The sequence below is a fragment of the Phyllobates terribilis genome, unplaced genomic scaffold (assembly GCF_046119375.1).
Source record: "Phyllobates terribilis strain yellow unplaced genomic scaffold, ASM4611937v1 Scaffold_40__1_contigs__length_11209783, whole genome shotgun sequence".
In the NCBI taxonomy this organism is placed as follows: domain Eukaryota; kingdom Metazoa; phylum Chordata; class Amphibia; order Anura; family Dendrobatidae; genus Phyllobates; species Phyllobates terribilis.
Genome location: NW_027362800.1, coordinates 10,737,000 through 10,752,078, shown reverse-complemented (window position 1 = coordinate 10,752,078; position 15,079 = coordinate 10,737,000). Strand labels below are relative to the sequence as shown.

The window sequence follows — 15,079 nt, the reverse complement described above, 5'->3', positions numbered from 1 at the left end:
TAGCAAATGCCCTTGTTATCAACAGCAGCCTTTTAAACTCACCTGAGCTAACAGGTATGTGAGCTGGTTACTCTGCTGCGCTTAAAATTTCTTTTTTGGTTTGCTACAATGCCTTTTCTGAAACGTTGTCTCCCTCTGCTGGAACACTGACTTCTTTCATTTAATGCCTGCAGACTATAAAAGAGAAACCAACCCAAAAAGTTTGGTTGATTAGTCTGTGGCATTCTTTTAAACTGTTGCTTATGGCGGTCTCTGTGAGCTTCTCAGTGACATTCAGCCATCCAGGTATCCCGCCTGCAGTAGACGGAATGTGGCAATGGAACGCTGGCTGCGCGTGTCATAATAGGCTCTGAGCCTTTATATACCTGCGCACAGCAGCAGCCACCTTCAGTCTGCTGCTGGACAGCCAGCAGCAGCAGCAGGAGAGGTAATTAATCAGCAACCCTCCTGCTAAGGGTAGACAGCTGCTCGTTCCACCGCCCCCCCCGCCTTAATTGGTTCTCCTCCCTTCCAACGGTGTTGAGGCGGGTGGGAACAGCCGGGGGTTGAGGGTACTGTGCTAAAAGAGGTGGAGTTATGCAGATCTAAAACGCGTGGATTGCAGCAGCAGCAAGCCGAAAAGTGCAGGCATGTGAGGGATCTAGAGGTTGACAGCATGTCTTCTTAACGGGAGTCCAGGTGGCCATCTCCACAAATGGACTTTTCAGAATCCTTGGGTGGCACCGTAGTCGGAAACCAATTCTGGTTATCGCTTCTCGGCCTTTTGGCTAAGATCAAGTGTAGTATCTGTTCTTATCAGTTTAATATCTGATACGTCCCCTATCTGGGGACCATATATTAAATGGATTTTTAGAACAGGGAGATGGAAAAAGAGCTTGCTCTGTCCACTCCACGCATTGACCTGGTATTGCAGTATCTCCAGGACCGGTGCACCCCTTCTTTAATGCAGTTTCTAAAATCAGAAAGAATTGAATTCAATGCTTTTTGTTCATTTTGCTTGTTTGTCGGATTTTGGGATGGACTCTTTGGCTTTGCTTTTCTTCTCCTCATTGGATTTTTCATGTTAAAAGTTGCAGAAGCCAGATGACAAGCTCATTTTGGTTCAACTTCAGCAACTGTGCATTGCATTGCCATGTAATGTAATGTAATGCAATGCTATCTATCTAGCTCTCCCTCTATACTTCCTTTTGGATAAACAGACATATTAGGCAAGCATTTTGGAGCTTTCACCTAAATAACTACAGGTGGTGAGATAAGCTGCACAATATAATTGACCTTTCAGTATATTGTTGCACACACACCATCTATTTAGCAAATGCCCTTGTTATCAACAGCAGCCTTTTAAACTCACCTGAGCTAACAGGTATGTGAGCTGGTTACTCTGCTGCGCTTAAAATTTCTTTTTTGGTTTGCTACAATGCCTTTTCTGAAACGTTGTCTCCCTCTGCTGGAACACTGACTTCTTTCATTTAATGCCTGCAGACTATAAAAGAGAAACCAACCCAAAAAGTTTGGTTGATTAGTCTGTGGCATTCTTTTAAACTGTTGCTTATGGCGGTCTCTGTGAGCTTCTCAGTGACATTCAGCCATCCAGGTATCCCGCCTGCAGTAGACGGAATGTGGCAATGGAACGCTGGCTGCGCGTGTCATAATAGGCTCTGAGCCTTTATATACCTGCGCACAGCAGCAGCCACCTTCAGTCTGCTGCTGGACAGCCAGCAGCAGCAGCAGCAGGAGAGGTAATTAATCAGCAACCCTCCTGCTAAGGGTAGACAGCTGCTCGTTCCACCCCCCCCCCCGCCTTAATTGGTTCTCCTCCCTTCCAACGGTGTTGAGGCGGGTGGGAACAGCCGGGGGTTGAGGGTACTGTGCTAAAAGAGGTGGAGTTATGCAGATCTAAAACGCGTGGATTGCAGCAGCAGCAAGCCGAAAAGTGCAGGCATGTGAGGGATCTAGAGGTTGACAGCATGTCTTCTTAACGGGAGTCCAGGTGGCCATCTCCACAAATGGACTTTTCAGAATCCTTGGGTGGCACCGTAGTCGGAAACCAATTCTGGTTATCGCTTCTCGGCCTTTTGGCTAAGATCAAGTGTAGTATCTGTTCTTATCAGTTTAATATCTGATACGTCCCCTATCTGGGGACCATATATTAAATGGATTTTTAGAACAGGGAGATGGAAAAAGAGCTTGCTCTGTCCACTCCACGCATTGACCTGGTATTGCAGTATCTCCAGGACCGGTGCACCCCTTCTTTAATGCAGTTTCTAAAATCAGAAAGAATTGAATTCAATGCTTTTTGTTCATTTTGCTTGTTTGTCGGATTTTGGGATGGACTCTTTGGCTTTGCTTTTCTTCTCCTCATTGGATTTTTCATGTTAAAAGTTGCAGAAGCCAGATGACAAGCTCATTTTGGTTCAACTTCAGCAACTGTGCATTGCATTGCCATGTAATGTAATGTAATGCAATGCTATCTATCTAGCTCTCCCTCTATACTTCCTTTTGGATAAACAGACATATTAGGCAAGCATTTTGGAGCTTTCACCTAAATAACTACAGGTGGTGAGATAAGCTGCACAATATAATTGACCTTTCAGTATATTGTTGCACACACACCATCTATTTAGCAAATGCCCTTGTTATCAACAGCAGCCTTTTAAACTCACCTGAGCTAACAGGTATGTGAGCTGGTTACTCTGCTGCGCTTAAAATTTCTTTTTTGGTTTGCTACAATGCCTTTTCTGAAACGTTGTCTCCCTCTGCTGGAACACTGACTTCTTTCATTTAATGCCTGCAGACTATAAAAGAGAAACCAACCCAAAAAGTTTGGTTGATTAGTCTGTGGCATTCTTTTAAACTGTTGCTTATGGCGGTCTCTGTGAGCTTCTCAGTGACATTCAGCCATCCAGGTATCCCGCCTGCAGTAGACGGAATGTGGCAATGGAACGCTGGCTGCGCGTGTCATAATAGGCTCTGAGCCTTTATATACCTGCGCACAGCAGCAGCCACCTTCAGTCTGCTGCTGGACAGCCAGCAGCAGCAGCAGCAGGAGAGGTAATTAATCAGCAACCCTCCTGCTAAGGGTAGACAGCTGCTCGTTCCACCCCCCCCCCGCCTTAATTGGTTCTCCTCCCTTCCAACGGTGTTGAGGCGGGTGGGAACAGCCGGGGGTTGAGGGTACTGTGCTAAAAGAGGTGGAGTTATGCAGATCTAAAACGCGTGGATTGCAGCAGCAGCAAGCCGAAAAGTGCAGGCATGTGAGGGATCTAGAGGTTGACAGCATGTCTTCTTAACGGGAGTCCAGGTGGCCATCTCCACAAATGGACTTTTCAGAATCCTTGGGTGGAACCGTAGTCGGAAACCAATTCTGGTTATCGCTTCTCGGCCTTTTGGCTAAGATCAAGTGTAGTATCTGTTCTTATCAGTTTAATATCTGATACGTCCCCTATCTGGGGACCATATATTAAATGGATTTTTAGAACAGGGAGATGGAAAAAGAGCTTGCTCTGTCCACTCCACGCATTGACCTGGTATTGCAGTATCTCCAGGACCGGTGCACCCCTTCTTTAATGCAGTTTCTAAAATCAGAAAGAATTGAATTCAATGCTTTTTGTTCATTTTGCTTGTTTGTCGGATTTTGGGATGGACTCTTTGGCTTTGCTTTTCTTCTCCTCATTGGATTTTTCATGTTAAAAGTTGCAGAAGCCAGATGACAAGCTCATTTTGGTTCAACTTCAGCAACTGTGCATTGCATTGCCATGTAATGTAATGTAATGCAATGCTATCTATCTAGCTCTCCCTCTATACTTCCTTTTGGATAAACAGACATATTAGGCAAGCATTTTGGAGCTTTCACCTAAATAACTACAGGTGGTGAGATAAGCTGCACAATATAATTGACCTTTCAGTATATTGTTGCACACACACCATCTATTTAGCAAATGCCCTTGTTATCAACAGCAGCCTTTTAAACTCACCTGAGCTAACAGGTATGTGAGCTGGTTACTCTGCTGCGCTTAAAATTTCTTTTTTGGTTTGCTACAATGCCTTTTCTGAAACGTTGTCTCCCTCTGCTGGAACACTGACTTCTTTCATTTAATGCCTGCAGACTATAAAAGAGAAACCAACCCAAAAAGTTTGGTTGATTAGTCTGTGGCATTCTTTTAAACTGTTGCTTATGGCGGTCTCTGTGAGCTTCTCAGTGACATTCAGCCATCCAGGTATCCCGCCTGCAGTAGAGGGAATGTGGCAATGGAACGCTGGCTGCGCGTGTCATAATAGGCTCTGAGCCTTTATATACCTGCGCACAGCAGCAGCCACCTTCAGTCTGCTGCTGGACAGCCAGCAGCAGCAGCAGCAGGAGAGGTAATTAATCAGCAACCCTCCTGCTAAGGGTAGACAGCTGCTCGTTCCACCCCCCCCCGCCTTAATTGGTTCTCCTCCCTTCCAACGGTGTTGAGGCGGGTGGGAACAGCCGGGGGTTGAGGGTACTGTGCTAAAAGAGGTGGAGTTATGCAGATCTAAAACGCGTGGATTGCAGCAGCAGCAAGCCGAAAAGTGCAGGCATGTGAGGGATCTAGAGGTTGACAGCATGTCTTCTTAACGGGAGTCCAGGTGGCCATCTCCACAAATGGACTTTTCAGAATCCTTGGGTGGCACCGTAGTCGGAAACCAATTCTGGTTATCGCTTCTCGGCCTTTTGGCTAAGATCAAGTGTAGTATCTGTTCTTTTAAGAACACAAGAGCTACGATCTACACTTGACGAGAGCGATCGAACTCAGAAGGAGAAGAGCTTCGGAGCCCAGCTGACATCGGAGAAGGAAGGCGGATATCGGTGGGAGGAAGAAGCTCTAAAGAATCCAGAAGAAGACGAAGACTCGGAGAAGAATTGGGCTGTCCTGTGGAATCTTCGAGGAAGAAAATCATCGAGACAAAGACCTTTCGGGGAATTTGTCCAGAACACGACGGGAGAAGAATCTGCATAGCTCCACCCATTCCGGGAAGAGTTCCAGATCCAGCTCCAAGAAGTAACTGCAGGAGGAAAGCCATGGCAAGCGCTGCGAGGAAGGCCGAAAAGAAGAGCCTGGAGCCGGGGACAGCCAGGAGGGCCCAGCCAGGAGCCGATTCTGACCCCAAGGACTCTGCCTCCACGAATGGCCAGCAGAAGGGACCCCAGAAGCCTCGCCACGAAGCTCCAGCCCTGGAGCCATGGATGCGGCAGACGGTGGCCCTGAAGCTGAAGGAAGTGGATGGGAGGGTGCCGGACATGTCCTCGGACGTGTTCTGCCAGAAGATGCTGCTGGATCGAGGCTTCTCCAGGTCGGACACCCTCAGCATCCAGACCTTCTTGACGGGGATCTTCTTCGTCACCTTCGCCACTGTGAACACCTGCAGGAGGTTCTGGGAAATGGTAAGCGCAAAAGGACCGGATAATTCTTTCTCTGCCTTTACAGGTAGCTGCCCTATCCAGAGGGACGAAAGGAGGATCACGGTCTCCATGCGCAACCCGCACACCCCAGGCCAAGACATCTGTACCTTCCTGAGACGCTTCTGTTTGGTTGTGAAGGAACCCTGTCACATCCTGAATGGACTCGGCTTCTGGACAGGTAAGTGGTCGGTGACCGTTAGACTTCACAGGGACCTGGCGTACTCAGACGGACTTCGGCACCTGCCCCCGACATTCTCCCTGGGCAACTCCTACGGCCTCATCTATTACCCGGACATGCCGCGGAACTGCAGGAGATGCGGCAAGAACGGCCACGAGATGAAGAACTGCAAGGAGGATGCCTGCAGGATTTGTCGAGTGACGGGACACAGCTCGAAGGACTGCCCGAAGAAGACGTCCTGCAACCTGTGTGGGCTGGCGGCTCATCTGTACAAGGATTGCCCCAAGCGTGAGAGATCCTGGGCATCGGTGGTTGCGACGACCCCTGCTCCGGAGGACAAGGCCCCGACGACCAGGCCTGTGAAGGTCAAGGACGCGACGACCAAGGCCCCAGCGGCCAAGGCCGAGACGACCAAGGCCAAAGCGGTCAAGGAGTCGGTGGCCAAAGCCGCAGCGACGGTCCCAGCAGCTCCGAAGCAGAAGAAAAAGTCAAAGGAGGGTAAGAGTTCTGTCACCCCTCTCTCGATCCCTCCCCCTGCCACCCCTGTCCAATCCCCCCCCACCCCGGCCACCCCTGCTGAGGATTCCACTTCCTCTTCCTCCTTCCCCTACTCCTCAGCAGGTGTCCTTTCCCCTGCCCCGGCAGCCACTCTCCCTCCCCAGACCATGGTAGCGGTGGAATTAACCTTTCCTCCACCTGCCGCTATCTATTCCGAGGAGGATTTTCCCCTTCTTGTCTCCCCAGTTCCAACTCGGGGAAAGAGGAAGGTGGAGGACAGCCCTGCTACTGAATCCTCCAAAAAGAAGATTCTGGATTTCGTAGGCGAAAAGGAGGATACCCTCCCTGAGCCAGAAGAGATGGAGCACATGGTTGAGACCCTGGTGGCCGAGCCAGAAGAGGAGGAACTGGTGGTCGCCGAGATCGAGGCCGCGCTGCTTGACCAGATGGAGGAAGAGGGCCTGCTGGTGATCCCGTCACCAGCAGTCAACACCGACGAGGGACCACCCGACCGGAGTGGTAACTAAGGTGTATTGCCTGCGCTAACTTTTTCTTTTTTCCCTACATGATGGCTAATATTAACTTATTTTCCATTAATGTCAGGAGCATCAAGGACAAGTTCAGACGTCAGACTATTTATGCCTTCCTTACTTCCCAGTTGTGTGATGTTTATATGTTGCAGGAATGTTCCCTTCCCTCCTCTAGGTCCTTCAAACATCTGGCCAGGGAGTGGTCCCACGGTCCATCCTACTGGTCCGGTGGGGGTGACTGCAAGTCTGCGGGGGTCGCAATTCTGATCAGGGGGGGCGCATTCACGCTTGAGTCCGTCCAGGAGCTCATCTGCGGCAGGGCTCTTGTTGTAGATGGCAACTGGGCGGGAGAACCTGTCAGGTTCATCAACGTGTATGCGTCCCCACTGAAGAATGAGCGTTTGGAGCTTTTCCAGACCCTGCGGCTTCAGCTTGCCACCACCAGGACCTTAGTGATGGCCGGGGATTTCAACTGCCCCATCGAGGAGGATGGTCGTAGTTCTGGCACATCTGCCAAGTTGGACATCACGTCCAAGCTGCTCATCGAGATGGTAACCGAGGCCTCTCTTCAGGACGTGGTGGGCTCCATGGGGAGAGGCTCCACAAACTATTCGTGGAGCCGACCCGATGGCTCACTCCGCTCCAGGATTGACTTTGTGTTCACCTCTCGGGCAGTCAGGCAGAGTAGGCACTCGATGGTCCCCTGCTTCTTCTCCGACCACAGAGCCATTCACTTACAAGGTGTCCTCGGCGACGGTTTTCCGTCCGGCCCCGGCTCCTGGAAGCTGAATTGTGCTCTGCTGGCTCAGGATGAAGTCGTGGAGGAGCTGAGAGCAGCCTACGCAATGTGGCAGTCCTACAAGGGTAGCTTCCAAACAGTCTCTGATTGGTGGGAATATGTTAAACTTGAGTTTCGCTGTTTCTTTCAGGCCAAGGGTCGACAACAGGCGTGTGAGAAGAGGAGGGACTTCAGAGGGCTGCAGCGCGAGCTGCGGTCGCTGCAGGACCTTCTTCACTGCGGCTGGGACGTGAGGGAGGAGCTGGAGGAGACCAAGAAGAGCCTGAAAAGGCACTTTGAGGAGGAGTCCAAGCGAATCGTCTTCCGTTCCAAAGTGGAGAATCTGGAGAAGGGTGAGAAATGTAACTCATTCTTTTTCAGGAAACTTCATGCCGGTCACACGCCCCTGAACGAGCTGCGAGACGAGAGCGGAAACATGCGACGTGGGAAGGAGGACGTGATGAGGGTCGTCAGCGACTTCTACAGCGAACTCTACTCCCACAAGACTACCGACCCCGACGCTGCTGATAAGTTCCTGTCAGGTATCACTAACCATCTTGATCCTGCAGGCACGGCAGCCTTGGACAAACCTCTGATGGTGGGCGAATTGCTCTCTGCCGCTAAATCCTTTAGGACCGGCAGGACCCCGGGCAGTGATGGTCTTCCAGCGGAGCTCTATGTAGCGCTGGGAGACCTCATCTGTCCGGACCTGTTGGACCTGTACGAGGAGATGGTGGTGGAGGGTAGAATGCCTCCATCTTTGAGGGAAGGAATGGTCACGATCCTGTACAAGCGGAAGGGAGAGAGGTGCGACCTGAGGAATTGGCGTCCCATCACTCTGCTCAACGTGGACTACAAGATCCTGGCCAAGACGATGGCGACACGACTTAAGACGGTCATCGGACGGATTATCCACCCGGACCAGACCTGCGGCATCCCTGGACGTCGCATCGCAGACAGCCTCGCTCTCGTGCGGGACACGGTCGAGTACATCAAGGTCCGCCGCGCACACGCGGCCCTGGTCTCCTTGGATCAGGAGAAGGCCTTCGACCGGGTTTCCCACGAGTTCATGGGCCGAGCTCTGCACCGGTTAGGTTTGGGTAACATGTTTTGTTCGTATGTCCGTCTGATGTATTTTGATATCCACAGCTCGGTGTTGGTGAACGGCTGGAAGACTGACCCCTTCCCTGTCCTCTCTGGGGTCAGACAAGGCTGCCCTCTATCACCTCTTCTTTTTGTTTGTGTTATAGAACTCTTCGCAGAGGCTATCCGGCAGAATGGAGAGATCAGAGGGATCACCGCACCGGGTCCGGGACGACACGAGGTCAAGTGCTCGCTCTACATGGACGACGTCACCGTCTTCTGCGCTGATCGTGGTTCAGTCGACGCCCTCGTCCAGACGTGTGAGAGGTTCGGCCGGGCTTCAGGGGCCAAAGTCAACTGCAGGAAGTCGGAAGCCATGCTCTTCGGGGATTGGCAGCCGGCCTCCTCCGCCCCCTTCCCCTTCAACATTCAACCGGATTTCCTCAAGGTGCTGGGAGTCTGGTTCGGGAAGGAAGGAGCGGCCCTCAAGTCCTGGCAAGAACGCTTGGCCAAGGTGAAGCAACGGATCGGACTCTGGAGCCTCAGACACCTCACTTGTGAGGGTAAGGCACTCGTCCTGCGTAATGAGGTCCTGCCCGTCTTGCAGTACACGGCGCAGGCCTGGCCCCCACACGTCACTGTGTGCAGGGCCATTACCAGGACAGTGTTTCACTTTGTCTGGGGATCCAAGATGGACAGAGTCAGGCGGGCCGTCATGTACAAGGAGCCTCGCAAGGGTGGGAAGGGCGTTCCAGATATCCCCACCCTCCTGCGATCCTCTTTTGTGTGTGATTGTGTCCGCCGGACTTTGCAAGTCAAGAATGGCTCCGCGGGCAGGTCCATGTCTCGCTTCTTCCTGCTTCCTCTTTGGAGGCGACTCGGCTGGGACAAGTGGGACAGCTCCTTCCCCTACAACTGGACGACGCCATGGTTCTACGGAGACGTCGTTCGATTTGTGGGGGAACATCAACTGGAGGGACTCAAGACCGACTTGTGGAAGCCCAAAACTATCCACAAGCTCATCAGAGCCAAGGATGACGTGGAGAACATCACAGGACTTCACCAGGACACGCTGGAGACTGTGTGGACAAATGTGTCGTCTGACAGGCTGACCAACGGGCACAAGGACTTGTCGTGGATGGCGATTCAGGGCGGACTGCCCGTCCGGTCATTCATGCATGCCCGGAACCTGTGCAAGACCCGGTACTGCCAAAGGTGCCCCTTCGTGGAGGAAACATCTTTGCACACTTTTTGGGACTGCGGATTTGCACAGCGCCTGTTGACTGCCCTTGAGGACGACCTGAGGAACTCTGTCCCCAGGGCGAGCCTATCGCACCATTCTGTGTTTTACGGACTCTTCCCTGGGGTTCATACCGTCGGAGCCATCCAGGAGGCTTGGCGCCTTATGAACTGCTTCAAGGATGCCGTTTGGGTCGCCAGGAACCGGCTCATCTTGAGGAGGGAGAGGATGTCCATCCAGGACTGCCGCAGGCTGATCCACAGCCTGCTCAGAGACTATTCCATCGTGGACAGTCCGGAGGACGAGGATGAGGACTAAACCCCTCCTCCCCCTCTCCCCTTATGTGTCTTGTCTTTCAATAAAGCTTCGGGCCTGTGATTTTCCCCTCCCCATCCCCTTTTTCCCAATCCCCATCCCTTTTCACGGTTCGTCGTACTGTATTGATTGACATGCTTTTTCTTTCAGATTGAGTGTTTTGTGTAGCATAGGGGTGTGATGTGTCTAGTTAGTGCGTCGTATCCTCATGCTATGTAAATATGATGTAGAATTCTGTGTGTACTGGGCTGCGGCACTGTACACTGTCTGTTAACTTATTTTTTTGTGCTAATAAAAGATATATTCAATAAAAAAAAAAAAATTCTGTTCTTATCAGTTTAATATCTGATACGTCCCCTATCTGGGGACCATATATTAAATGGATTTTTAGAACAGGGAGATGGAAAAAGAGCTTGCTCTGTCCACTCCACGCATTGACCTGGTATTGCAGTATCTCCAGGACCGGTGCACCCCTTCTTTAATGCAGTTTCTAAAATCAGAAAGAATTGAATTCAATGCTTTTTGTTCATTTTGCTTGTTTGTCGGATTTTGGGATGGACTCTTTGGCTTTGCTTTTCTCCTCCTCATTGGATTTTTCATGTTAAAAGTTGCAGAAGCCAGATGACAAGCTCATTTTGGTTCAACTTCAGCAACTGTGCATTGCATTGCCATGTAATGTAATGTAATGCAATGCTATCTATCTAGCTCTCCCTCTATACTTCCTTTTGGATAAACAGACATATTAGGCAAGCATTTTGGAGCTTTCACCTAAATAACTACAGGTGGTGAGATAAGCTGCACAATATAATTGACCTTTCAGTATATTGTTGCACACACACCATCTATTTAGCAAATGCCCTTGTTATCAACAGCAGCCTTTTAAACTCACCTGAGCTAACAGGTATGTGAGCTGGTTACTCTGCTGCGCTTAAAATTTCTTTTTTGGTTTGCTACAATGCCTTTTCTGAAACGTTGTCTCCCTCTGCTGGAACACTGACTTCTTTCATTTAATGCCTGCAGACTATAAAAGAGAAACCAACCCAAAAAGTTTGGTTGATTAGTCTGTGGCATTCTTTTAAACTGTTGCTTATGGCGGTCTCTGTGAGCTTCTCAGTGACATTCAGCCATCCAGGTATCCCGCCTGCAGTAGACGGAATGTGGCAATGGAACGCTGGCTGCGCGTGTCATAATAGGCTCTGAGCCTTTATATACCTGCGCACAGCAGCAGCCACCTTCAGTCTGCTGCTGGACAGCCAGCAGCAGCAGCAGCAGGAGAGGTAATTAATCAGCAACCCTCCTGCTAAGGGTAGACAGCTGCTCGTTCCACCCCCCCCCGCCTTAATTGGTTCTCCTCCCTTCCAACGGTGTTGAGGCGGGTGGGAACAGCCGGGGGTTGAGGGTACTGTGCTAAAAGAGGTGGAGTTATGCAGATCTAAAACGCGTGGATTGCAGCAGCAGCAAGCCGAAAAGTGCAGGCATGTGAGGGATCTAGAGGTTGACAGCATGTCTTCTTAACGGGAGTCCAGGTGGCCATCTCCACAAATGGACTTTTCAGAATCCTTGGGTGGCACCGTAGTCGGAAACCAATTCTGATTATCGCTTCTCGGCCTTTTGGCTAAGATCAAGTGTAGTATCTGTTCTTATCAGTTTAATATCTGATACGTCCCCTATCTGGGGACCATATATTAAATGGATTTTTAGAACAGGGAGATGGAAAAAGAGCTTGCTCTGCCCACTCCACGCATTGACCTGGTATTGCAGTATCTCCAGGACCGGTGCACCCCTTCTTTAATGCAGTTTCTAAAATCAGAAAGAATTGAATTCAATGCTTTTTGTTCATTTTGCTTGTTTGTCGGATTTTGGGATGGACTCTTTGGCTTTGCTTTTCTTCTCCTCATTGGATTTTTCATGTTAAAAGTTGCAGAAGCCAGATGACAAGCTCATTTTGGTTCAACTTCAGCAACTGTGCATTGCATTGCCATGTAATGTAATGTAATGCAATGCTATCTATCTAGCTCTCCCTCTATACTTCCTTTTGGATAAACAGACATATTAGGCAAGCATTTTGGAGCTTTCACCTAAATAACTACAGGTGGTGAGATAAGCTGCACAATATAATTGACCTTTCAGTATATTGTTGCACACACACCATCTATTTAGCAAATGCCCTTGTTATCAACAGCAGCCTTTTAAACTCACCTGAGCTAACAGGTATGTGAGCTGGTTACTCTGCTGCGCTTAAAATTTCTTTTTTGGTTTGCTACAATGCCTTTTCTGAAACGTTGTCTCCCTCTGCTGGAACACTGACTTCTTTCATTTAATGCCTGCAGACTATAAAAGAGAAACCAACCCAAAAAGTTTGGTTGATTAGTCTGTGGCATTCTTTTAAACTGTTGCTTATGGCGGTCTCTGTGAGCTTCTCAGTGACATTCAGCCATCCAGGTATCCCGCCTGCAGTAGACGGAATGTGGCAATGGAACGCTGGCTGCGCGTGTCATAATAGGCTCTGAGCCTTTATATACATGCGCACAGCAGCAGCCACCTTCAGTCTGCTGCTGGACAGCCAGCAGCAGCAGCAGCAGGAGAGGTAATTAATCAGCAACCCTCCTGCTAAGGGTAGACAGCTGCTCGTTCCACCCCCCCCCCGCCTTAATTGGTACTCCTCCCTTCCAACGGTGTTGAGGCGGGTGGGAACAGCCGGGGGTTGAGGGTACTGTGCTAAAAGAGGTGGAGTTATGCAGATCTAAAACGCGTTGATTGCAGCAGCAGCAAGCCGAAAAGTGCAGGCATGTGAGGGATCTAGAGGTTGACAACATGTCTTCTTAACGGGAGTCCAGGTGGCCATCTCCACAAATGGACTTTTCAGAATCCTTGGGTGGCACCGTAGTCGGAAACCAATTCTGGTTATTGCTTCTCGGCCTTTTGGCTAAGATCAAGTGTAGTATCTGTTCTTATCAGTTTAATATCTGATACCTCCCCTATCTGGGGACCATATATTAAATGGATTTTTAGAACAGGGAGATGGAAAAAGAGCTTGCTCTGTCCACTCCACGCATTGACCTGGTATTGCAGTATCTCCAGGACCGGTGCACCCCTTCTTTAATGCAGTTTCTAAAATCAGAAAGAATTGAATTCAATGCTTTTTGTTCATTTTGCTTGTTTGTCGGATTTTGGGATGGACTCTTTGGCTTTGCTTTTCTTCTCCTCATTGGATTTTTCATGCTAAAAGTTGCAGAAGCCAGATGACAAGCTCATTTTGGTTCAACTTCAGCAACTGTGCATTGCATTGCCATGTAATGTAATGTAATGCAATGCTATCTAGCTCTCCCTCTATACTTCCTTTTGGATAAACAGACATATTAGGCAAGCATTTTGGAGCTTTCACCTAAATAACTACAGGTGGTGAGATAAGCTGCACAATATAATTGACCTTTCAGTATATTGTTGCACACACACCATCTATTTAGCAAATGCCCTTGTTATCAACAGCAGCCTTTTAAACTCACCTGAGCTAACAGGTATGTGATCTGGTTACTCTGCTGCGCTTAAAATTTCTTTTTTGGTTTGCTACAATGCCTTTTCTGAAACGTTGTCTCCCTCTGCTGGAACACTGACTTCTTTCATTTAATGCCTGCAGACTATAAAAGAGAAACCAACCCAAAAAGTTTGGTTGATTAGTCTGTGGCATTCTTTTAAACTGTTGCTTATGGCGGTCTCTGTGAGCTTCTCAGTGACATTCAGCCATCCAGGTATCCCGCCTGCAGTAGACGGAATGTGGCAATGGAACGCTGGCTGCGCGTGTCATAATAGGCTCTGAGCCTTTATATACCTGCGCACAGCAGCAGCCACCTTCAGTCTGCTGCTGGACAGCCAGCAGCAGCAGCAGCAGGAGAGGTAATTAATCAGCAACCCTCCTGCTAAGGGTAGACAGCTGCTCGTTCCACCCCCCCCCCGCCTTAATTGGTTCTCCTCCCTTCCAACGGTGTTGAGGCGGGTGGGAACAGCCGGGGGTTGAGGGTACTGTGCTAAAAGAGGTGGAGTTATGCAGATCTAAAACGCGTGGATTGCAGCAGCAGCAAGCCGAAAAGTGCAGGCATGTGAGGGATCTAGAGGTTGACAGCATGTCTTCTTAACGGGAGTCCAGGTGGCCATCTCCACAAATGGACTTTTCAGAATCCTTGGGTGGCACCGTAGTCGGAAACCAATTCTGGTTATCGCTTCTCGGCCTTTTGGCTAAGATCAAGTGTAGTATCTGTTCTTATCAGTTTAATATCTGATACGTCCCCTATCTGGGGACCATATATTAAATGGATTTTTAGAACAGGGAGATGGAAAAAGAGCTTGCTCTGTCCACTCCACGCATTGACCTGGTATTGCAGTATCTCCAGGACCGGTGCACCCCTTCTTTAATGCAGTTTCTAAAATCAGAAAGAATTGAATTCAATGCTTTTTGTTCATTTTGCTTGTTTGTCGGATTTTGGGATGGACTCTTTGGCTTTGCTTTTCTTCTCCTCATTGGATTTTTCATGTTAAAAGTTGCAGAAGCCAGATGACAAGCTCATTTTGGTTCAACTTCAGCAACTGTGCATTGCATTGCCATGTAATGTAATGTAATGCAATGCTATCTATCTAGCTCTCCCTCTATACTTCCTTTTGGATAAACAGACATATTAGGCAAGCATTTTGGAGCTTTCACCTAAATAACTACAGGTGGTGAGATAAGCTGCACAATATAATTGACCTTTCAGTATATTGTTGCACACACACCATCTATTTAGCAAATGCCCTTGTTATCAACAGCAGCCTTTTAAACTCACCTGAGCTAACAGGTATGTGAGCTGGTTACTCTGCTGCGCTTAAAATTTCTTTTTTGGTTTGCTACAATGCCTTTTCTGAAACGTTGTCTCCCTCTGCTGGAACACTGACTTCTTTCATTTAATGCCTGCAGACTATAAAAGAGAAACCAACCCAAAAAGTTTGGTTGATTAGTCTGTGGCATTCTTTTAAACTGTTGCTTATGGCGGTCTCTGTG

At 49.1% G+C, this 15,079-nt stretch overlaps 6 non-coding genes and 2 pseudogenes across 6 annotated transcripts; all 8 read left to right on the top strand.

Moving 5' to 3' along the window:
* Positions 1–747: 747 nt before the first annotated feature.
* Positions 748–938, top strand: LOC141190900 (U2 spliceosomal RNA). The gene has a single exon (XR_012264911.1). It is a non-coding gene; the product is annotated as a U2 spliceosomal RNA (small nuclear RNA).
* Positions 939–2,059: 1,121 nt separating this feature from the next.
* Positions 2,060–2,250, top strand: LOC141190899 (U2 spliceosomal RNA). Its single transcript, XR_012264910.1, has one exon. It is a non-coding gene; the product is annotated as a U2 spliceosomal RNA (small nuclear RNA).
* A 1,120-nt stretch (positions 2,251–3,370) lies between these two features.
* Positions 3,371–3,561, top strand: LOC141190898 (U2 spliceosomal RNA). Its single transcript, XR_012264909.1, has one exon. It is a non-coding gene; the product is annotated as a U2 spliceosomal RNA (small nuclear RNA).
* A 1,119-nt stretch (positions 3,562–4,680) lies between these two features.
* On the top strand, positions 4,681–4,778 carry LOC141186046 (U2 spliceosomal RNA; annotated as a pseudogene).
* Positions 4,779–10,322: 5,544 nt separating this feature from the next.
* LOC141185901 (U2 spliceosomal RNA) lies at positions 10,323–10,523 on the top strand (annotated as a pseudogene).
* A 1,119-nt stretch (positions 10,524–11,642) lies between these two features.
* On the top strand, positions 11,643–11,833 carry LOC141190104 (U2 spliceosomal RNA). Its single transcript, XR_012264140.1, has one exon. It is a non-coding gene; the product is annotated as a U2 spliceosomal RNA (small nuclear RNA).
* A 1,120-nt stretch (positions 11,834–12,953) lies between these two features.
* On the top strand, positions 12,954–13,144 carry LOC141185038 (U2 spliceosomal RNA). The gene has a single exon (XR_012259737.1). It is a non-coding gene; the product is annotated as a U2 spliceosomal RNA (small nuclear RNA).
* A 1,116-nt stretch (positions 13,145–14,260) lies between these two features.
* On the top strand, positions 14,261–14,451 carry LOC141190897 (U2 spliceosomal RNA). Its single transcript, XR_012264908.1, has one exon. It is a non-coding gene; the product is annotated as a U2 spliceosomal RNA (small nuclear RNA).
* The last annotated feature ends 628 nt before the right edge of the window (positions 14,452–15,079 follow it).